A 25732-nucleotide genomic window follows, 5' to 3' on the forward strand; every position below is an offset into this window, starting at 1 on the left:
TTACAGAATCACTTTGGAATCTGTCTAGAGTCTAGAGCTTTCACAATAACGGCAAGTTGTTTTTGCAAATACAGAGCCTCTCTATATATGGCGACATTATCTAATATTTGGGAGATATTTTTATCAAATTCTTGCTCCTTCTCTGTCCTAATTTCAACATATATGTGATAGTTGCTTATAAATTGCTGACATTGTCAAGTTGCTTTATTTTGTAAGCATATTTTGTTATTTTATTATTTTTGCAATAAAATTCATAATTTTTGTAAAACTTTTGATAGAGCAGAAACTATATATCAAATCTAAATAAAAAACTGAAAATCCCCAAAAAAACCCGAAAAAACCCTAAAAAATCCTAAAAAAACCCAAAAAACCCGTCGGGTTGGGCTTTAAAAAAAACCGGGTTTTTTCCAACCCTGTATAAGGAGGACAAAGCGTGGAGTTCTTTTAGACCTTACAGGAAATGCCAAATTTTTGGGTCAAAATGTAAATAATTATGTCGAATTACGATATCGTAAAAAGTGCATCAGTACGCCAAATTATGTCTACCAATCACATTTTCGAGAAAAATGAACCTTTTTTACGGCTATTGTTAAAATTACGAAAATCAATAATCGCATAAATAGGTCGTTTTCGGTGCCATTTATTTTATGGCCCACCAATATTGAGAATTATACATAAAAGCGAAAATTGTAATGGGCTCTTCCTGGCAATTTGCAGATTCCACAGATTTTTCGTAATTTATAGGGAACTTAAAACATTACAAGCATGCAGCAAATCGTTTATTTGGGAAATATTATTATGAAAGTTTTGAAGAATTTGAGCGAATAACAGAGAGAAGGAAAGGGAGTAATAAACCTATCAGAAATTACTTTTAAATCAAGTGGGAAGTTTTGATTTGATTGTGTTTATATTTCCACGTTTTTTAAACGCTTTTCTTTACTTCAATAGTTCAACAGTACTTCATCAAATCTTTAGACGTTAATTTGACTGACTTTTCTTCAATGCAAATGAATGAAAACTTGCAGACATATGCATTTGCGGGAACAATACACGAATAGTCAATAAAAAATTTTTTATTGTTTAATAATAATTGGTTAAATAAAAAAAAAAACGATTTTATTGGAAAATGCTTAAATTCTCTTGTTTTTTACAATGTAGAAACTTGAAACTTTTACGGATTGTAGCTAATGATATGAACTATACATAATTTCACTTTTTACGTTAATTGTTTACGTTGTGCTTCATAAATAAACAATAAAGTTTCAAATTTTGAACGCTCATATATTTGATTATATATAAATCGGCGTTTATTCGTGTCAAATTTCAATAGGATACGAGACAAAACTTCAACCAAAACTCGAATTAAAAAATTCGTGTTTTTATCTACATTGTTTTGTGCTACAATTAACATTAGAATTCGTTTTGTCGTATTAATTAATTAAACGCTTTTCTTTAGTTCAATCGTTTGGGTCAAATCTTTGGACGTTAATTTGACTGCCTTGTCTTCAATTCAAATGACTAAAAATTTGCAGACATATGCATTCGCGGGAACAATACACGAATAGTCAATAAAACAATTTTTGTTTATTAATTGTTTAACTAAAAAAACGATTTTAACGAAAAATGCTTAAATTCTCTTGTTTTTTTAAACGCTTTTCTTTACTTCAATAGTTTGCATCAAATCTTTAGACGTTAATTTGACTGACTTTTCTTAAATGCAAAAGAATGAACATTTTCAGACATATGCATTCGCGAAAACAATACACGAATAGTCAGTAAAACAATTTTTTGTTTATTAATTGTTTAAATAAAAAAACTATTTTAACGGAAAATGCTTAAATTCTCTTGTTTTTAAACGCTTTTCTTTACTTCAATAGTTTGCATCAAATCTTTAGACATTATTTTGACTGACTTTTCTTCAATGCAAATTATTGCAAATGAATGAAAATTTGCAGACATATGCATTCGAGGGAACAATACACGAATAGTCAATAAAAAAAGTTTTTATGTTTATTAATTGTTTAAATAAAAAAAAAACGATTTTAATGGAAAATGCTTAAATTCTCTTGTTTTTTACGATGTAGAATCTTGAATCATTTACGGATTGTAGCTAATGATATACATAATATCACTTTTTACGTTAATTGTTTACGTTATGTTTCATAAATAAACAATAAAGTTTCAAATTTTGAACGCTCATATATTTGTTTTATATAAATTGGCGTTTATTCGCGTCAAATTTCAAATAAAACTAGAATTAAAAAAATTCGTGTTTTTATCGTAGTCTTAGAAAAACCACCGGTAGAGACGTTTTGTGCTACAATTAACATTAGTTAACAAATAAAAAGAACCTATATAGTTTATGATCTTTCAATTTGTTTGGAGGTTTAAAAGACTTCGTCCATAACATAGTAATAAAGTAGGTACTTAGATACGTAGATACGTAGATACAAGTAATTTTTTCGAATCCTGAGAAAACTAATAAATATTTTTTAAACAATTTGAACGCAGAATTACATTATTACTGAGGGCCTAAAGTCCATTAGAATAAACAAAAAGTTTCCTTTGAATGAAATATTTGAAATTAAAAATCACAATAAATTTTCTCTTTTTTTTTCACCCCTGTACCTTATTAAAATAAACATTCCGCTACTCTGTGGTTGATTTATTTCTTTATAAGATGACAAGAAATCAGACACAATTGTTACATGTACATTACGTAGATTTAGCGAATCAGCTATTTTAAAACCTTTCATTTTATTTATTTTATTTGTACCACCCAAAATAAATATGTCCTTAGAAACGGTCTATCCACTTTAAACTAAACAAATTCACCATAAAACTCCATGTTAGCCCTGATAAAACGATAAACAAGAGAACAAAATACAAAATATAATGACCTGAACTAGTGATGTAACGAATGTCATTTTTTGAACATTCGCGAATACGAATGCGAATGCGAATATCTGCTACCGACATTCGCGAATGCGGATGCGAATGCGAATATTTAGTTTTTTAAAAAATTTTGTATTTTTGTAATGTTTTCTAAATTTATAATGAGAAGTTAATTGATATTTAGTGTAAATCAAACTGAATCTTAAGCTCTATTACATAATACCAAATAAAAAATAAAGTGAAGATTGATAATGTGATTATACGAGGTTGTTACATTTTCTTAATAAAAAAAAAGATCATAAGAAGTGGATAGATTTTGATTTTACTAACCTAATGTTATCTTCAAATTATTTTTTTTTCTGATATTCATATTCGCAAAACATTCGCACAAATTTCGCGAATGCGAATACGAATGCGAATATGCAAAAATATGCGAATATTCGCGAATGCGAATGCGAATACGAATATTCGTTACATCACTAACCTGAACTAACGTCAAATAGGTACCCAAAGAGAAAGAATACTGTGGACATGGCGCGCGCTGGAGTATACGAGTACGACTAGTGACGTCAGAACCGTTTTCTTGAAATTTAAAATAATGCTAGATTTCTAATCAAGTTTTTTCATAGAAAGGTTGTTTTAATTTTCTTAATATTTTAGACAATTATTCCTAGGGTGTTTTTTAATCGTTTTACATGTTTAAAATGACTATTAAATTTTTTGTGAACATCCCTATTCACTGTCAATATATGTACCAGTGGCGGCTGGTCAGGGTCGGCAGGGTCGGCAGTGCCGACCCACACATTTGTGGACACATTATAGATTTTTTTAAATGTTTAATTTAATAAGAGTTGATGATATTCGTTTCTGTGAAATAAAACAATATCTGTGAGATAATACAGACTAAATTTTATTCATTGTTTTTAAAAGAATTCGATCGATCCGATACGTTAAGTGATCTTGATGTCCGGTGAATTGTATGGTCTCCAGGCAAAAGCTAAAACTATTACACCCCCGCTTTATTTACTCACTGTCATTACCTCTATTTACCTTTATTTACCTCTTTGACGATTCACAATTTAAAAGTTACGCCAAAGAAGTTTCAAAATATCTATTAGACAACTTCATTAAAAATTATGCATCATTCTTTAATCAAATAAAATGAGAAAATGAAATTTTATATGCTGATTCAAATATTTTCGGAAGGTGGGATAAGTTACAAAATATGTATAATTTTACTGCAATTCATTAGGTATAACAAACTGTTCCCGAAATTAATAAATTATTGTTCCCAAATGTGGGCAAATTCTGCCTCAAATGAACGGGATTTCTCTTGTCTCTAAAGAGTCAAAACGTATTGTCGAAACACCATGAAACAAGAGATAATGGCAAGCTTCTCTCAAATGTCAATAGAAAAAAACTTTTAAAATCTCTCCAAAACAATAATAAATTTTACAATGACGTTATAACCCATTTTTATACTTCGAAACAACATAGACTAGAGTTAATTTATAAAAAGGTTTAGGTTCTAAATTTATAGAAAAAAACAAAAAATAAAAATAAACAAAAACCAAAAAGCTCCTATTGGAAGCAAAAAATAAAGGAGGCCAAGGCTCAATTTGGGCTGTAGTGCCGTAGAAGAAGAAGAAAAATCGCCTATGAAATGGAAGCCTTTTAATTAGATGACATATCTATCTGAGGAGACAAAACCTTGCCGACCCTGTCCCTAAAGCCACCAGCCGCCACTGATATGTACAACAAAATACTTTTGTATAAACAGATTCTAAAACCTATATGGGCATATGGCTGTGGTGATGTGCTAGTAACAGTAATTTAGACATCATTCAGCGATTCCAAAACAAAGTGCTAAGGAGCATTGTCAATGCTCCTTGGTACTACAGGAACAGTGACCTCCATAGGGACCTAGAAATAGATACTGTTAGTAAGACCATTGAAAAATTTGCATGGAGTCACGAACAACGACTTCTTCAACACGTCAATGTTGAGACCATACAGCAGCTCCTCGACAACACGGATCTGGCTAGAAGACTCAAAAGGAAGAAACCCTTCAAGTTATATTTAAATACCTACATATATTTGAAAAAAAAATTACATATAAAAAGGCATTCAAGTTTTCAAATAAAATCGAATAGGTATATATTATAAACATAGTTTTTTATTGAGGTTACAGTCATTGTTTTCAGGGAATGACAAAAGAAACTTTTCGTTATTAACAAGCTTTCGCAAAATAAATAATTTTTTCTGTAAATACAATAAAAGTAAAGTAAAAGGACATTGTATAAAAAGAATAATAAATAATAAAAATTTACAACTTGAGTTTGATTGATTCCGGGAGTTGGCTGTATACCGTATAGTTAAAAACTTTTCAAAATCGAAGTAAAACTTTTTATTTAGTATATTATTCTTTTTATACAATGTCCTGACATTTTAATGTCATTCTATTTACTGAAAAATTTATTTTAGAATATCCTGATAAATCACGTAACTTTTGTGAAAGCTTAATAATAACAAAGAGTTAACCTGCTCCAAAAACCATAATTGCAACCTCAATATAAAACTTTAGTTTGCATAAAGTGTCAGTAAAAAAAGTAAAAAATACCTAACTACTTTATACAGCGTGTCTACTTGAGTTGGAAACATATGGGAAACTTTTTTATTATTAATTTTACGAAAAAAAGTTATTCTTTATAAAAAGTTCTGCATGCCCCAAAACCTAAGATTCAATCATCAGATATCAAATTTTCTGAATATTATACGAGGTATGTCAAAAAATATGAACTTCGTTCAAGAGTAAAGTACCTTTATTTCTCTCAATATCGAAAATGCTTATTCTGAAAAGTTGTTTGGAAATAAAAACTAAGCTCAAATATGCAATTACATGCTTCTAATTGGAAAAAAATATTTTCCAAATTTTTCTCAAATTTATTGATACTAACTTCGTTTTCATTCATTACACATACGATAACTCTTTTATTATTACTTTTACGAAAAAAAGGTATTCTTTATAAAAAGCTCTGTAGGTCATAAGGCCGAAGATGCAACCAACAGATATCACATTTTATTAATTTTATACGAGTTATGTCAAAAAATATGAATTTCACTCAAGAGTAAAGTACCTTTATTTTTCACAATATTGAAAACAGTTATTAAAAAAGTTGTTTAGAACTAAAAACTATGTGTCAATATGCAATTACATCCTTCTAATTGAAATACTGTGAAATATAAAGGTGCTATAATATTGAGCGAATTTCATATTTTTTGACACACCTCGTATAAAATTAATAAAAGTTGATATATCATGGTTGTGTTTTAGATTTTAGACCATGCAAAGCTTTTTACGAAGAATAACTTTTTTTCGTAAAATGAATAATAAACGAGTTATCATATTTGTAATAATTAAAAACAATGTTGGGTATCCTTAAATTTGAGAAAACAATTTTTTTTCAATAAGAAGCATGTAATTGCATATTTGATCTTAGTTTTTAATTCCAAACAACTTTTTATCATAAGAATTTTCGATATTGAGAGAAATAAAGGTACTTTACCCTTGACCGAAATTCATATTTTTTGACATACCTCGTATAATATTCAGAAAATTTGATATCTGATGATTGAATCTTAGGTTTTGGGGCATGCAGAACTTTTTATAAAGAATAACTTTTTTTCGTAAAATTAATAATAAAAAAGTTTCCCATATGTTTCCAACTCAAGTAGACACGCTGTATATATACGTTAGATGTTATCAGACAAAAACATCGGACAACAGAATCCTCTCGGACCCATTTCAAATCCGGAGAGGAAAAACATTTCAAGATGACTAATAAAACCACGGAAATCCCGAAGGATCACGGATATCTGGAATATCGTATTATCAGCTTTAAGCTAACTTCATTAACGTATTTTTGGTGAATGACAGAGAAATTCAGATTTAGCCGAGTATCACAGGGGTAATACGGGAACGTAAAAGACGTAATTAGAAATTTAAATATCAAAGTTATTGAAAGCGTTATTTTTACTTATTTCCTTCTTTTTTATTAATTATTTATTTTTAGTAAGTTTCTTCTAAAACTTTTACCTGTATGTCAAAAAATGTGCAATAACTACGTCTTAAAACCCACCAAATTTGATTTGCATATCTCAACTGGTTTTAAAGCAATAAATAAATCGTCAGTTTGTAAAAAAAGAATTGAACATCCCGTATCTCGGAAACAAGGCGTTTGCTGACATATGATTATAAAGCAAATTGTCATTATTTTCTCATGTAAAATGACCCTTTAAAGTTTGTCGCACTTATTTAGAAACACCCTGTATTGATGACGAACATGGCCAGTTGTTAAAATACCTAACTTTTTTATTATCCAACATAAGCGAATGAATCGAAAGACAAAATGTTAAGAAAACCTGAGGCTATAGTTGGGTTTTAATTTCAGTATTTTATAAATGATAGAATAATCTATAGGGTGATGCGAACTTTGAGAAAAAAGCACAGTTTGATTCGTACACCCGGTATACAATGACAGTTTGACTGTCTAGCAACAATTATATTACAGCGATATTGTCAATGAATAAGGCTATAACGTGGTAAAAAATCACTTAAATCGGACAACAGGTTTAGGAAATTCGAAACATCAAAACTGACCAAATTTTTAGTGGATCGATTTTTTTGCACCGCAGCGCAGTGTAGATGGTGAAGATTTATTCCATGAGTTATAAGGCTATTGAGTATGTTCAAAATAAGAGAGCTAAAAAAACTACAACGTTAACGGGATTTTTTTGTCTCATATGGTCAGTGGACCTCTAAGTTAGAAAAAACCGCGGAGTGCTACTATTTAAATGGGTGCGTTTTTGAGAAAGGGGTGAATTAGTCCCTAGGCCCAGGGTGAATTAGGGTGAGCTCTCTGCACTTTTAGTACAAACACGTCTACAGGAAAATTGTTCCAGGTTTAATTTACAATCTAAAAATCACATTTTCATGTCAAAAATATTTTTTTTACAAAAATATATTCAAAAGAAAAGCAAGAAAAAAACACGAAAGAAAGCAATTTTGTTGTTTGCCCCATAACTTTTTTCCGCAGAGATATAGGTATAGGCATTGCTTTAGCGAAAAATAACTTCCATCCCTCCTCTTTAAAATGAAGTTTGGTGAAATTCCCTAAGATTTATAGTTTCCGAAATAGGTTTTTCAAAGTTCGGCGGTCACAGCATTTTTGGACAATTTTCCCCATTATTTCGCAAACATTGTTCTGTAACTTTTTTCTACGTATTTCTAGGTATATGCAATGGCAATGCAATGGTACATTTAGTAGAAAGAGAAGTCAATTACCTTTAAAATAGTCTACAGCTACAGTATAAGGTTATACAGCTCTTTTTAAGCAATTTATGCTTTTTCAAGGTTTCATACTTTTAATGATTTTTGACATTTTTAATGATTATTTTTTAAATTTCTCATTATGACTTTTTTTCTTGTACATTTAGGTATATACATTGTGGATTAAAAAAAGCTTATTTTCTTTACTTTAAAATGGTGTATTGCAAAAAATTCTATACTATTTTTAAACAAGATATCCGTAGGATATCCAAGGGTATCCGTAATTTGAGAAAAATTTTAATTTTTTTTTTATTTTTTTTTACATAATTGTTAGTTCCAAATAACTTTTCTTAATAACACTTTTCGATATTATGAAATATAAAGGTACTTTACTCTTGACTGAAAATCATATTTTTTAACATACCTAGTATACTATTGACAAAATGTTATATCTGATGATTGCATGTGCATCTTAGGTATTAGACTATGCAGAGCATTTTATAAAGAATAATTTTTTTCAAAAAGTTAATAATAAAAAAGTTTTCCATATGGTTTCAACTTAGTGGGACCTATCGCATGTGTATATGTCACATTTTGAAAAAGCATATCTTGTTTAAAAATAGTCCCAGAATTTTTTACTATACACCATTTTAAAGTAAGGAAAATAAGCTTTCTTTTTTTATTAGACGATGTATATACCTACATAAACAATAAAAAAAGGTATGAGACATTTAAAAATGATAGTAAAATATATCAAAAATCATAAAAAGTATAAAACTTTGAACAACCATATCTTGCTTAAAAATAGTCATACAGCCTTTTTCAATAGGCCGTTTTAAAGGTAATTGACTTTTCTTCCTATCAAATGTATTGCATATACCTAAAGCTACGTAGAAAAAAGTTACAGAATAATGTTTGAGAAGTAACAAGGAAAATGGGCCAAAATCGCTGTGAGTACCGAACTTTAAAAAATTATATTTTGGAAACTGTAACTCACACAGACTTCTACTGAACGTCCTTTTAAAGAGTGATGATGTAATTTTTTTTTCCATGGAGCAATGCTTATACCTATATACCTGTGGAAAAAAGTTATGGGCCAAAAATCAAAATGGCTATCTTTTGTGTTTTTTTCTTTGTTTTCTTTTAAATATATCTTTGTAAAAAATATATTTTTGACTTTAAGATGTGATGTTTCGATAGTAAATGTAACCTGGAACAATTTTCTTGTAGATGTGTTTGTACCAAAAGTGTATAAAACTAACCCTAATTCGCCTGTGCCTACGGACTAATTCATCCCTTTCTTAAAAACGCACCCCTTTAAATGGTAGCACTCCGCGGGTTTTTCATATTTAGAGGTTCATTGACTATATGAAACAATAAAACCCCGTTAACGTTGTAGTTCCTTTCTAAAATACATAATCAATATAGTATAGAATTGTTACCAATATTTTTTTAAAATATAGACACAACTCCACTCGATATTTTAAGTTATATATCATATTCTAAAATAATTTACTCTCCGTTTTCCTGAATATTTCTACATGTCTAAGGCTAAGGATATAGGTATTTAACACTTCCAGATAAATAGCTGAAGGAGAAAGGTCTTTTTCTAAACTTAAATTGATCAAAAATAATTGGCTTTAATAAGTACCTATAGAAAAGCAAGCAACAATAGATATCACCAAAGCAATAAAAACTTTTGCCAACTTAAAAGCTAGAAAAGTTGACTTTGAAATACTTTAAAAAGGGTGAAGTCGAGTTCGCTCCGCTTCGTTCAGGTATATTTTAGAAGGGTACGAATTGGCTCCCGCATGAATGCGGGTAAGCTCTCAATATAATCGCGGAAACATTAGACATTGTTGCCAAATCGTGTAATATTTACACTGCTTAGGAAATTTACATAGTGATATAGACTTTTTATAAAAAAATTATACTTTTAGACAAATACTTTTAGAGTTTGTTTTAGTTCAACATTGGCATATGTGGCAATTTTAACACAAATTATCGGTGTCGGCCGGTATGCGCTCGACCGTTTTGCGCTCTTACCTGAAATCGGCCGGTTTGCGCTCTACACTCTAATACCCGAAAGTTAAGTTAGGACCGAAGGGTTAGGTCTTCCTCCTTTCCCATAGATATTTCTAGGAAGGTACCTGTTTCTAACAAAAAGAGAAAATTTGAAAGAAGTGACAACGCTGGGTGATATTTTCGACATGTTTAGGTAAAATAAATTTTGTCTATGGGAGCCAATTCGGACTCTACCTTTTTTAGTTCAGGTAAAATTCTTACCATTGGGAGCGAACTCGACCCCGTCCTTTAAAAAATATGGTCTAGTTTCTAAGATTGATCTTTTTTGAATATTGAAACCATGTTTTTTAATATACAAGGTGGGCCAAAGAAAACAGTCCACCTCGATATTTGGCAGTAGTTATTAGATTTTAAGGAAATGCAGAAATATTTCGATTTTTATTTTTATATTGCAATTTTTTGGCATATATTTCATACTGGTGACGTCATACATCTGAGAGTGATGACGTAATCGATCATTTTTTTTAATGGGGATATGGGTCGTGCTAGCTCATTTGAAAGGGTGTCCAATTCTCTATTCAGTAATATAAACATTAATATCATTATTTATACAGGGTGGCCAAAAAATAATTTTTAATTAAATTAATTGACGCAAAAAGAAGAATGTATGTAATTTATTTAACTCAAAATACATTGTACTGCTGTCAGAAAACAGAAAAAATGTTTATTTTACAAATAAACATTTCTTTTCGCTTAAATGAAATCCCAAACAGCTTTCCAGCTACCTCTTGGCAGTTTGAACATTTAATTTAAGCGCAAAGCAATGTTTATTTGCCAAATAAACATGCTTTTCTATTTTCTGACAGCAATAGAATGTATTTTTAGTTGAATAAATTACATAGATTCTTCTTTTTCTGCCAGTTAATTTAATTCAAAAATTATTTTTTGTCCAATCCTGTATAAATAAAAATATTAAAGTTTATATTGCTGAATAGAGAATTGAACATCCTTTCAAATGAGCTACCACACCCGACTCCTATCCCTATTTAAAAAAATCGTCGACTATATCATCATGCCCAGATGGATGACGTCACTAGTATGAAATGTATATCAAAAAATTGTAATTTAAAAATAAAAATTGACCTGTTTCGGCATTTCCTTAAAATCTAATAACTACTGCCAAATATCGAGGTGGACTGTTTTCTTTGGCCCACCCTGTATAAATAAAGAAAGCAAACATAATTAGTTTTAATTTTAGCGTATCTATAACCTACATAGTCTTCTGACAAAAGGGGCGCAAAGATGAGTCTTGCGCCCCGGCGTCGTGTATGGTTAAGACGGCCCTGGTCATAGGCGTCCGTTTTGGGTAGGGCAAGGGTTATTTTACCGCATACCCTTTTTGTCTTTAACTTTTAAGCATTTTTGACACTCGATTATTAACTTTTAAGACATTTTAGTAATAAAAGGTAGTCTTGTTTAAGTCGGTAAGATACACAGTTATCGAGAAAAATCGATTTGAAAATTTTTAGTTTTTTGAATTTGAAAAAAATTTAAAAAAAATTATCAAAAAACAATTATTTAGAAAAACGAAAATTGGTACGTTTATTTATTTTCCAGATATGAATCGATTTCATCAATTGCGAATTTTTAGTACCGGTCATAGGCGTCCGTTTTGGGTAGGGCAACGGGTATTTTATAGAAAAATTTTTTTTTTTATTTTTAAGCATTTTTGACACTGGATTATTAAATCTTGAGGTATTTTAGTAATAAAAGATACTCTTGCTTTAAGTAGGTAGGATACACCGTTTTCGAGAAAAATTGATTTGAAATTTTTTTGTTTTTTCGTCATAAATTACAGTCATAAATTAATATTTATACCGGGTGTCCAGAAACTCTACCGACAAACGAAGACAGGAGATTCTTCAGATAATTTTAAGACAATTTAGCTCAATTCATCTAGTCCGAAAATGCTTAATAAGGGAGCTAGAGCTCTTTGAAAATGGCGTTTTGTAATTAGTTTTTCTTAAATACCTCCAGAACGCTTCAATTTAGAAAACCGAAAATCAGTGCGTATATTTATCTTCCAGAGATAAATGGATTCCATCCATTGCGAATTTCTAGTACCGATCATAGGCGTCCGTTTTGGGTAGGGCCAAGGTTATATTATCACATATCTTTTTTGTCTTTAACTCTTAGGTATTTTTGACACTGGATTATTAAATTGTGAGTTATTCTAGCACTAAAATGTACTCTTGCTTTAAGTCGGTAGAACACACGGTTTTGTAGAAAAACCAATTTAAAAATTTTTCGTTTTTTGAATTTGAAAAATAATTGAAAAAATTTTTCAAAAAAAACGGTGTATTTTACCAACTTAAAGCAAGAGTAACTTTTAGTACTAGAATACCTCATTTTTACTACCAACTATTATTACTATACTTTAATACCAACTATTTATAATGGGAAATAAGCCACAATATTATTAAAAAATGATTTTTATTAACGTTTCGACTTTTTATTAAAAAATCATTTTTTTTTAATAATATTGTGGCTTATTTCCCATTATAAATAGTTATAATTGTAAAAATGCCACAAGAAAATAGCTTCAGAACAACATTAAGAATACCTCATAATTTAATAATCTAGAGTCAAAAATGCTTAAAAATTAAAGACAAAAATATTATGCGATAAAATAACCGTTGACCTACCCAAAACGGACGCATATGGCCCGCACTAGAAATTTGCAATTAATGAAATCGATTCATCTATGAAATATAAATAAACATACCAATTTTCGGATTTTTAAATAGTTTTTTTTGAAATTTTTTTTGGAAATTCAAAAAAAAGAAAAATTTTCAAATCGATTTTTCAGGAAGCATTTTCGGACCAGGTGAATTGGGTTAAAATATCTTAAAATTATCTGAGGAATCTCCTGTCTTCGTTTGTCGAGAGTTTCTGGACACCCTGTATACACAATACACCCACTGAAGATCTCTAATGAGAGTGAAACGTTTTACAAAAAAAATTTTACAGCGAATTATTTTTTATTATATATTCCTATTATCTGTTTATTAATTCATGACATCGTTGTCCAAATTGAAACACGTTTGAACTTAATCCAAAGCATCGATTAAAAGCCGACATATACGAAACAAATTACTAAAAGCGTTTAGCAAAACAATAATCCGTATTTTCCTCTTGAACGGTCAAATATCAGTTGCAGTAAACTCAAAGGGGATAAAGTCTATTGAAATAAATGTTTCGATTGGGGTGTTACTGCTTTTACCATCATCAAGTCCCTTAAGCTTGTTTTTAATTGCTCGTTCACTAGGGCATCCACATCAACGTATGCGGGAGAAATAAATGATCTAGATTCAGAATTTCTAATTATGTTGTATGATATCGAGGGCCTAAACAAACAGTGGACGCTGCTATGATTCTCTGCATGCGTAAAGTAAGTGACTAAATTCTCTAGGTGAGAATTATATAAAATATGCATCTGGAGCATGATATTTGACGAAGTAATGCAAAGTTGTTAATTTATGGAAATTTTCCGACCATTCATGATTACAAATCTGAGTTTTTTATTTTAGTATGAGCAATAAAAAATGTGGTATGACAAAAAAACCAAATATTACTCATTAATTCATTACTCATCAATTACATTAGCACACACATTTCAAATCATTATTTATTAAAAACCACGTTTTTCTTAAAAATTCTACTGTTTGGCATTCAAAAAATACTCGATTGTCGATTTTTTTCTACCGACTTTTAAGACATCTTAAGATGCTTCCCTTGTCTGTAAGTATAATTTATGCGAAAATGCTTTATTTATTATTTATGTGATTTAAGATAAAGATTTCTAAAGTATTTGTCGTGAACACAATTTTTTTTGTAGACCAGGGTAGAAAAATAAATATGAGCAATTTCAGGGTAAAAATCAATACAAGTATTTGAAGGTGCTAAATCGTAGGGGGGACATAGTTACAATCGTAGGACAAAAATACATACAGAGGTACTCGTAAATTGACCTCATTTTTTTATAAAAAAAGACCAAAGTCAAAAAATATGGTTTTTTGCCTATAGCATTTTTAGTATCATATTTACAGCAAAAGTTGTTTTACAAAAGTGGTGTATCATGAAAAAACGATTAATTTGAATTTTTAAAGTTAAAATTTATAAAAAATTAACCGAGATAATTGCAAAAAACCACGTTTTTTGCACTATTTTGTAATTGTTAATAACTTTTACCAAAAAGGCCGTAAGGAACTTATTGTACCTTGATCATGAGGAAATTAAGTGCCTTTATTAGTGTCCAAAATTTTAAGAAGATCTATTTGTTAGTTTACGAGTTATGTTAAATGTTTATCCCAGACATCGAATGTTTAAACAATCATTGTTGCCCTAGGAATATTGTCAGAGCTTTTTGGCAAAGTGCAATGAGTTCTTAAAGACTTAAAGTACTAATAAAGTTAAAAAAAGGATATATTTGTTTTTTAAATGTTGTTAAACAAGTCGCTAAAAAATGGTGAGTTTTTTCCTTATAAATAATTAGAATATCTTTGTTATTTTTTCTGATAAATAATTATAATTGACTGTATCAAAAAGCTGGTAAAAAACACACATTAAAAAAGAAAAACCAACTTTCTAGGACCAATGATAGTCAAGTAATACTTTTTTTTTGAAAAATCACATCTCTATTGTTTATAAATACTAAAAGTTGAAATTTTTACAAAATGATAATAAATATCTATATTTTATATTTCAATTGATAAGTACGGAATATCTTCTATTTAAAACGAGTAATAACCGTTTAAAGTGAAGTTACACACGCTGAGCTGGGACCGTGTGATGGGGAAGATTGTCTGAGTCCAGTTTCGCGCGTCGAGATTTTGCTATAGAACGTTCAATTTGGAGCGCTTGAAAAATTTTACAATATCTCAGCTTCCAGAGAACGTAGATCCTTCATTTTTTTTTTAATTGGAGTAACTCGACGAAAGAAAAGCAACTAGCTAATTTTCATTTACCGGAAAAATCGGAAAATTCTGGAAAATGCACTTTTTTATTCAACATGCATTTACAACGTTAACACATATAATTTCATAAATATTGTCATGAAATATTATAAATTTGTGAATAAATATTAAAATAAAATTATAGTATAAGTGGAACCTCGATAACTCGGATTAATCGGGACCGCGGCCGATCCGGGTTATCGAAAATCCGGGTAAGCCGGACAATATGGTAAAAATTAATAAAATACGGTATACTTACAGATAACTTACGGAACAATACGGTTACAAGGAACAATGTTGTTATTTAAGAACAGACTAAGACCAGTGTTTTAAAAAAGAATTTTTTAAATAGTCTTTTAGTCTATTTTAAACAATGCTAAGACAGTTTGACATAAATAAAGGAAAAGGAATACAGACAGGTGCCTGTTCTTTCCGATAAGCCGAGACGGTCGCTCTGCCGTCGTGTGCCATGAATCATTTTTACTATCGTATATGTAGTTCAAATTACACAAATACACATTATCTCTCAAATATTATTTTGGCTACATACATTTTTATTTGATAAAATTGTTAAATTGTTTATTTGTTAAAATGTTTGTCTGATGAAAATCGGTCCGGGTTAGCCGGACTTCCGGGTTATCGGGGGCCGACTTATCGGGGTTCCACCCGGACTTCCAGGTTATCGAAGGCCGACTTATCGGGGTTCCACTGTACTTATTACAAGCGTCTACCATTTAGCAAACATTACGGGCTTACAGTGACAGTGGTATTTGACGGCTACAGTGACTCGACAAAGAATATTAAAGCTGCAGAACAACGTCGTCGAACTACAAAAACATCATCGGGCTCCGAGAATATCTTTGATGAAAATATAACAGTTCCAGCGAATCAACAATAATTTTTCGCTAACATTAATAATAAATCTCGTTTCATTTCCATGTTAACTGACAAATTAACAACTGCGAATATTGAAGTGAAACAAGCTAAAAATGACGCAGATGTCCTTATAATTGAGACAGCAATCGAAAAATTTAAGGCAACAAACACAACAATAATTGTAGTCGGTGAAGATGTTGATTTGTTAGTACTGCTTACTGCAAGGACTCCAGTAGATAACGTTATTTATTTTCTGAAACCTCGAAGGGCTCAACAGCGAACAGAGATATATTCTTCGAAAAGTTTATCGGCTTATCCCAAATGCCAAAAGTACATTTTATTTTTACATGCGATAACCGGCTGCGACACTACGTCAGCAATGTACAGAAGGGGCAAAACGTCAGTACTTAAATTATTAGAAAAAAAAAAGACTTGACTGACTGCTGTACAGTTTTTATAGAATTTGATTCCACACTGCAAACAATAATTACGGAAGGAATTCGCTTTCTTCTTGCGGTTTATGGAGCTCCAAAAAATTACTTGTCTTGATAACTACCGATACTTAACTTTTGTAAAAAATACGCGAAACAAGAAACAAGTACAACTATCATGTCTTCCTCCAACATCAGCATCTGCTTCTCAACATTTGTATCGAGTATATTATTAACTTCAAACATGGCTAGGCAATGAACTGAATCCAGAAGACTGGGGTTGGAAATTAATAGATAATACTCTGGAACCGATTAAAACCTTACTCCCACCTGCTCCAGAAAAACTCCTTAACACTATTTCTTGCAATTTCAAAAAAGGTTGTAGTGCCAAATGTGGATGTAAAAAAGTCGGGTTGCTGTGTTCTCTAGCGTGTACCAACTGCCAAGGTCAGTCTTGCTCAAATGTCCAGTTTAGTAATACAACAGAGGAAGATTCCTGTGATTTTAATGAAGAGACCAATGACTCTTTTGAACATTTGAACAATTTTTGAACATCCAGCAAGAGGAAGAGGAAGAAGATGAAATCGAAGAAGACTTGACTGTTGAAGTAGACTTTCAAGAATATGAATGTGATTAAAATATCTAAGGAAATCAAAACAATATTTAACCTAATAATCAATAGCAATATCAATAATCAATATCAATAATAAGGTAATATCTAGAACTTGACCGGTATTGTTTCCTTAAATTATCCTAAAATTGTCAAAACAGTTAGTGGAGTAGGCCTACAGGGGAAACCACGGTAAAAAAAACGCTCCGAGTATACTACCTCACAGGTGGTGTGGAAACGTGTGCATATCATGTATAATGTGACTCTTAGAATCGCGATATCTCAGGAATGGTAACTCTTAGGAAAAAATAGTAAGGACTATCTTTGTAGAGAATTTTAAGATCTACAACTTTGGTTTAAGGTTCTTTTTTGATAAAACTTACCGTTTTCGAAAAAAATTCAAAAAATCTCAAATTTTGACCTTTGACTCCGAATAACTTTTGTTGCACACATGGGATCGATGGGGACTTTTAAAACTTTATTTGTTATAGCTCTCTACTATAACTAGCTCTCCACCAAAATTTGGCTCTCCGGCAATTTTTGTTATTTCAAATGTCTATATAGACCGGGTTATTATGGAAGGTGAACAGTAGAGAATATTCCGACAGGAATAAGAAAAATGAAGCATACGCTTTTATTTAATACGTAATATTTGATTTTTAATTGATTCTAAAATAGGGAATTCTTTAAAATCATATAATTTTTTTACTGTTTTTTAAAGATTAACTATTATTTTTTCCATTATTGGTATACAGTCGAACCCGCTTATTAGAATACCGGTTAATGGAATATCCCGGTTTAATGAATAGAAATTTGAGGTCCCAAAACATTTTTTCTAGGCTTATATGATCGGTTATTAGAATATCCCTGTTATAGGAATACTTTTTCTTGGCACGACGGCTATTCCAATAAGCGGGTTCGACTGTACTACCATTGAAAAAGTTTATATACTACTTATATAGTATACTGAAACTGTTTTCTTGTGGCATGTTTAATGTAGTATTATCATTGTTTAACTGTCTAGTTATACAATGGTATTATGTTTGTATGGGATGAAGCCATAATAATTGTAGGTGTAATGAAAATTACATTTCTTAATTAACTACTGTTTGACGTTTCGATTTCCACTCTGGAAATCGTCGTCAGAAAAAAATTAAAAGAAAATTAAATATGAGAAATTTTCCTAGAATTTTCAAACCTAATTTTCTTTTAATTTTTTCTGCGGACGATTTCCAGAGTGCAAATCGACACGTCAAACAGTAGTTAATTAAGAAATTCTCCGCAGGAGCCATTGCTTGTTTTTTTGTTGCCTTTTTATTAATAAACAATACAATAACGCTTCCATTAAAAAACCTCTTCCGTCCTGCTCATCGTGTTGAGTTCTCGAAAGGCTGAAGTTTGTGCAGTCCAGTTTTTACGTAGTCTGCACGTGTGGACAACGTACGGTGTATTACCGTGTTTTTGTTCCGTTCATGCCTGCACAGTTTTGGACTGCACAGGCAAGACGTTGTGTGTAGCCGGCCCATATAACGACCCAAGCATCAGTCGCTTCATAAAAGCACAGCGAGTGAGATGCATGGGACACGTGATGAGAAAAGGATGCCAAAGATGATTCTAAAATGGGAACCAATAGCCATAAGAACGAAAGGAAGACCCAGACAAAGATGGTTTGACAGTGTACAGAAAAATCTCAGGAATGAGGGAATTATTGGTTGGAAAGAAAGAGTAACAAATAGGGACGAATGGAGAAGAATAGTAGGCCAATTTAGTAAACAAGGTGCATGGTTGGACAAAAACATACCTCACGTGATACAAGTTTTGTAATGGGGTATTCCCATCTCGGCTCACTATAATCCTTTAGTCGTTTATTATACCCCAGGTACATTTTAAAAACTGCCCAGGTCGGCTCGAAGATTAATACGTAGGTATTAGTACCCCATTAGTAGGTATAACAATAATTTTATATTGGAATTTTGGGTTCTTTGCGAATTTAAGAAACAGTTTCTCTTGGTTGGAAATGTTGGCCGTGGAATCGATTTCGCTACTGATACATAGGATAAAGTTTGGTTAGATGTTTAAGACAAATGATCTAGTGTCCATCGAATGTACACTAGATTTTTTTTCTATTCGAAATAGATTTTAAAAAAATATTGGGATGGCCGGTAAATGAACTCGAATTGCTCGTTGCCAGATCAAATTTAGCGTCGTAACCACTACAACTACATAAACCATTTAGGGAATAATCGTTAATTGGATTATACTTTTGTAGCTTAATAACTTCTAAACGGCTTAACCGATTTTGATCACTATATATGAGTTTGAAACGTATTGACAAGTAGTAGCTGATGAATCTAAGGTCAAGTATGATAACTGAAGCTATTACAGGAATTATTGAGCTTGAAAATCGTTTTTCCCATAAGAAATAGATTTGATCATACTTATGAAGCCTATAACTTAAAAATTTTCAAAGTTTAGTTTTTTAGTTTTTCGGCTATACTGAGCTATACTCTATGTCTGATCCTGGCGGCTGAATTGAAAGATTAACTCAATACTATTGATTTGGTGTACTTGCGATTCTCCTGTCTCTTCTTGAACCGAAGATATATACCCCCAAAAAATATGCTGTTTTGTACCTACCAAGTCCTATAGCTGGCTTATGGGTGGTCAAAAGTCACAAACAAACTACATCGGTTCTGAATCGGCCCTGACCCCCTCTTCAAACATAGAAAAAAAATTCAGATCGGTTTAACTTTTCCACATACCTACATACATACATATCGACAAACATTTTCCCTTTTTTAAATAAAAATTGAGTCATATTTCTGAGCTCGGTAACTTTTGAATGGTATAACCCATTTTCAAAATTAGACATGCGTTAGAAAGGTAATGATCAGTACTATCAGAAGTCGTAAAGGTCGTAGTTAAATTTTCGAAGTTTTTGGGAGTTTTGGGGACGAGAACGAAAAACAGACCCTAAATAGGAAGGGCCGTAAAATCCACACCCGTCGACCAAAATGGATGGTTGACATATGAATGGGTGAGTCTTTTCCTGAACATTAAGATGGGAGTTGGCCCAATTTTCAATTCAGTTAGATTTAGAAAATCTAAAATTTCGTGTTTATATAGTGTCGCGTGTAGGGGAGTGTTGATGTGCGCCACTGGCGAGAACTGCCGTTCTCTGGTAATTGGATTTTTAGCCCTAGGCCTTCAAGAGTCAAGGCCTGTTGAGCTTTTTGAATAAATAAATAAATAAATTTTTGTTTCAAAAAAACAGAAATACGACAATATTCTTGATACTGTATTTGGTTACATACATACACACATACACAAAACTGAAAAACGTACATTAAAGTTGGTATTTGCACTAATTTAAAACTGTAAATTACTAAGCATAGCCAATTATCACTTTTTACTCCGTTTTTTTACTTTTTTTTTAATGAGATGCAAGGGAAATGGCCCGTGAAAGTTGAATTAGAGGCGTTACTCAAGATTCACATTTATTTTCCGAGAAAGAATTTAAAGAAATTAGTTGGCCAGACATTTTTATTTTAGCGTGTATCCCCTTGTTCATAACCGTATCTACAAAATGTTGCTACGATCATTCTCAGACGAAATTAGATTTTTAATGAAGCCTTGTAATTATTTTTAGAAAAATAGGAAGTATTAAATCGACTACCTGTTGATATGCGGAAAATAAATGCTTGACAATACGGGGCTCGTTTGATAACCAAGTGAAAAAAACGTAAATACCATCAAGTTGAGTCAAACTCGGTCTTTAACTCTTTTGGTCACCAGGTAGACATACGTCTACATCAACTCATACATTATTTTGTATATATTTAGAAGCAATATCACCTTTTAACGCTAAGATATTAATCGAAAAGACTAATGAATATCATATCCCGCCATATATGGCATTTATAGACTTTGAAAAGGCCCTCGATAGTGTAGAACATCTACAATTCCCTACAAAACAGCAGAATAAACTACAGATATACCGACTAAATGAGGATCTTAGAGCAACAGTGACCTACGCCACAAATTAAGCATTTTTAGTTTAATATAGCTCTATATTTGGCTAGATGGCGCTACATAATTTCTTGTTGCCTTAACAAGAACAATATACAGGAAATACGAATGCAAATATTCTATTTATCTCAAAACTTCGTTTTAGGGCTTAGGCCACTGTTGTTCTGATAGCTTCAAATTATAAATATATATAACAAGGCAACAACAACTATTAAACTAATGAAACTAATGGAACCTATTAGAATAAACAGAGGAGTAAGACAGGGAGATACCATCTCACTCAAGATATTCAGCCAAGCGCTAGAAGATGTGTTAAAACAACTACACTGGAATAACTGGTGTATCAACATAAACGGACAATATCTGAATCACTTACGATATGCTGATCATATTGTAGTACCTAATAACAGAAAAAAGTGAAGAATGCCAAAGAATGATCGAAGAACTAAATAGAGAATCGATAAAGATAGGACTGATGATGAATTACGGTAAAACAAAAATCATGACCAATCAACAAGAAGAACTAATAATTACAGAGGCACAAACAAAAATAGAATAAGTAAAAAAGTATTATATATCTAGGACAAATCACTAAATTAAATAAAGAAAATCAGACCGAAGAAATAAAGAGAAGAATAAGATTGGCCAGGGAATCATTCGGAACACTGTCATATATTCTAAAGAACAGAAAATACTCCAATGCCTAAAAACAAGAATTCGATCAATGTATACTCCATATCCTGATTTATGGCTCTCAGACCTGGACGTTTACAAAGGAAAATATGGAAAAAAACCAGAAATATCCATGGAAAGACAAATGCTAAACATTAAACTAACAGACAGGAAAAGAAACGAATTTATCCGTAACAAAACAAGAGTGTAAGATGTCTCAACCCAAGTAGCAAAGCTTAAACGGAAGTTCGCCGGACATACCCTAAGGCAGAAGGATGAAAGATGGACTAAGATGATGTTCCCCTTTGACACAGGGGAACCACAAATGAAAAAGGGGAAGGCCACCAATGCGATGGTCAGATAACATGAAGAAACACGCCGGGTCAAAATGGATGTAATGCCCAATATAGAGAGACATGGAAAAAGGAAGACCAGGCCTATGCCCAAGGATGGATGTTAAGAGCTGGTTAGATAGATAGAACACCAGTTTAGCTGTCATTGTTAGTCCTTCACGTCCAAACTGGTTGAAAGAATACATATTAGAAACTGTCAATTAGCCTATGATATTTATTTTTCCAGCTGCAATTTATTACAGTATCTGCGGCACAAGTATATCTATACTGGTGGTACAGTTCGAATTAGTCCTTTTCGAAATCAACCTTTTTCCAACAAAAAATAGTGCTTGTGGTACTTCTGACGAAAGCGGGGATAGAGAAGTCATAACGACCAAATGGTATGATATTAAAGCTCTTGTGATGGCTCTAAATTTTGTAAGCATTGGAAATAAAGATATGTATGTGCAAAAGGTGGGACAGCATTAATAAATAATATACAGAAATTTCACAACCTGATGTAATTTAGCTCTACAACGCACACATGGGAGAAGTCGATAAATTAGACTTTCTAATTCTAATTATAACTATAGAACCTTTATTCGCTCAAAGAAATGAACCGTCAGGATGTTTACTCACGCTATAGACTTGGCCTCTATAAACGCCTTGTTAGAGTACAAAAAGAGATCTACTCAATTGGGTTATTCAAAAAAATCAATCATTATCTTAATGCACTTTTTTTATTTATATCGCAAGAGCCTTAATTTTGGTTGAAAAACAGTACCAAAAAAGAACGGTCATCCTTTCACCACACTGGATAATTCTCTCTGGATAAATACTGGTAAAATATAATTAAATAAATTTAAAACTTTTGCAACTTACCCAGTAATCAATAGTTAACTATTTGTTTAAACTATTAACTATTTGTTTTTCGACACTCCACAAATAACACGTTTACCTAATAATTGGATACACTCACATCACATCTGTTTTTTGATAAAACCAAGAGCTAACTGAAACTGTTCACCAATCACAAATCTGTTGAAAAGCACAAATCTTTTGTGTACAAACATTCAAACTATTCTACACATGTACTTATCAGGGTGAGCAATTAATTCACGGGAACTATTAGACATCGAATCGTTGAATTGGAATAATAGGTAATTTTGATAAGAACTGATAAAAACTGACGTGAAATGCTATATTTATATTTATTAATGACATCTCAATAATTTATTACTTGGAACAAATAGATATTATTTCCGATGAACGCAATCAGGGTCAAAAGCTTTAATAATGTGCAGAAAAATTATTGCAATAGTAGATTTCACAATTCTTCAAAGAAGAGAACTAACTAGTTATAATAATATTTCCACCTACCTCTACCGAAAGTATACTTTTCCGGACCTGATTGTAGGGAGCAAAGTTGTACTTTTCCTACCTAGGGAGGAAAAGTAGAAGTGACGTCATGGTATTTCATTCATGAAATATAACTCATTTTATATTATTATATTATTTTCTATTACGTAAGTATCTATATATTTTAACGTTTATTTATAAAGCACCCTGTATTTTGCAGAATGGCAAAAACCAGTAAATTGTTATTTTGATTTAACAATGTTTACATTAATAATTTGACTTATATTTGACAGTTGCCAGTTATATTGTACCTACTTGTTAGTTTTAGTTGTAATAAATTTTGTTGGTTAGTTACATAAATAAATTAAGTAAAAATGAAAAAATTACTTGTTATTTGAGGAAGGTGGAAAAACCATATGTATAACATGGGAGTAAAGTGCCTTTTCCTCCCTTGAATGATTACTGCCCTCCGCTACGTGTCGGGCAGTCAACTTCATTCTAGGGAGGAAAAGTAGCACTTTCCTCCCTTGTTATACAAATAGCTATTGTTACTCCACAACTCTCTTTTGCAGCTACTAATAGACTATGTTTATAATCTTTTCATCTTTCTTCTATATTTTGGAACATTCTCTCTTTTCTTATGTTCCTCTAGACATTTCTGGTATCTCTTCTTAACTTCTATTTCTTTCAGCTTGTAGCTTCTAATTTTTTCTTTTATTATTTTTCTCTTGTTGTCATTTTGTATGTCTTTTATTATTCTTAAGCTCATTTTGACTAGATAATGGTCACTTCCAATCTTCAATGATTCAAATAATCAATGATTGATCTCTCGCCTCTACCCCTCTCTTCCCTTGTGTATGTGTGGACGTCTTTGTGTGTAAATTTTGAATTCCCTATTATCAGGTCATTTTCGATGCATATTATAATCCTTGTTCCATTATCGTTTCTCGTCTCTTCTTCTGGCCACCCTGTATATATATTCTGTCCATCGGTCTGTTTTTATGTTTATTTGAAGTTCCGCAGTTTCAATACACTTTGTTTATTATGGTTTGAATGATACAAGTTTTAGCTCTTAAAAAAGTTGAGACGTAATTTCTTAATTCGTTTGTGTTTGTTTTGTATATAATAAATAAGAATGGCGGCATAAATAGCACGTGCACTATATTTTTCGTAATAGGAAAAGTTTTCCCTTGCAGTTTAGGAACTTTTTGACTTTTTTCGGTTTAATGAAGTATATTATCGTATAGTTTCAGGTCAGAGCATCTAGCTCCGGAATTTATTATCTCTTGCTAGAATTTTAAATTTTGCTGCATTTTTCATTAGACGATAAGGTTCAACGTTTTTTCTATTCTCCGGAAGATACGGTTTTTTTATTTTGCTTATCTAAATTATCAAATTTATCTTATTTTATGTGGATCCCTTGAAGGCAATATATTTAAAATTCAGTTTGGTTTTGTTGTTCATTTTTTCGAGTACTTGTTTAGATAAAACAAAATATGTGAATATTAAATCGGAACAGATACCAAGAATAAGAGAACGAAAATGTTTTAAAATTAGCATTAAACATTAAGCGTTGGGGGTCTTCGTATTTTTATTACGACATATTGGCAACTGTTTGCGTCTATTTCCCACTAGAGTATTCTTGAATATCTAACAATAAAACACTGAAAAACTTCTGTTTTCTATACTTCCACAAAATTTATTACAACTATGTGACTACAGCTGTTTCGGCAAAAGGGCTTTCTCAAGTCTCAAGTAATGTATTTTACTATGTGTATGCACTTTAAAGTCTCGAACTGAATAGGTTTAGGAGTGGGGAGCTGTTTGTCTAAAATTGGTCATTCAGTATTATAACTGTATTTTTTAATTTAATTGATTTCCATACATTCTAATAATTAATTAAAGACAAGAAAAAGCCTATCAAACATGGCTAGCCACGAAAGACTCAGAAGACCGTAAAATTTATAGCAGACTCAACAGACAAACGAAGAAAGAAGTCGCTAAGAGAAAAAACCAAAATGACACAAGTTTGGAAATTCATAAAAAGTGTTAGAAAAGAAACAAAAAATGAGGGAAATATACCCCTGATTCAAAATAAAAAGTGGAAAAATATTACGAAACAGTATTAACAGAAAGTAGGCAAAAAAGGACCTGAAAAC

At 31.4% G+C, this 25732-nt stretch overlaps 1 protein-coding gene across 8 annotated transcripts in view; it reads right to left on the bottom strand.

Annotated features, from left to right (window-relative positions):
- Positions 1-25732, bottom strand: part of LOC114335105 (latrophilin Cirl) — an 826147-nt gene that overhangs the window by 484158 nt on the left and 316257 nt on the right. Inside the window, exon 1 of one of the 8 annotated variants that reach the window (XM_050663551.1) lies at positions 23097-23310. The exons of the other annotated variants lie outside the window; for them this stretch is intronic. The gene's annotated coding sequence lies outside the window, so the exon portion shown is untranslated. Of the gene's footprint in view, positions 1-23096; positions 23311-25732 lie in introns of those variants that run through there. 8 annotated transcript variants of the gene reach the window in all.

Source organism: Diabrotica virgifera, chromosome 10 (genome assembly GCF_917563875.1).
Source record: "Diabrotica virgifera virgifera chromosome 10, PGI_DIABVI_V3a".
In the NCBI taxonomy this organism is placed as follows: domain Eukaryota; kingdom Metazoa; phylum Arthropoda; class Insecta; order Coleoptera; family Chrysomelidae; genus Diabrotica; species Diabrotica virgifera.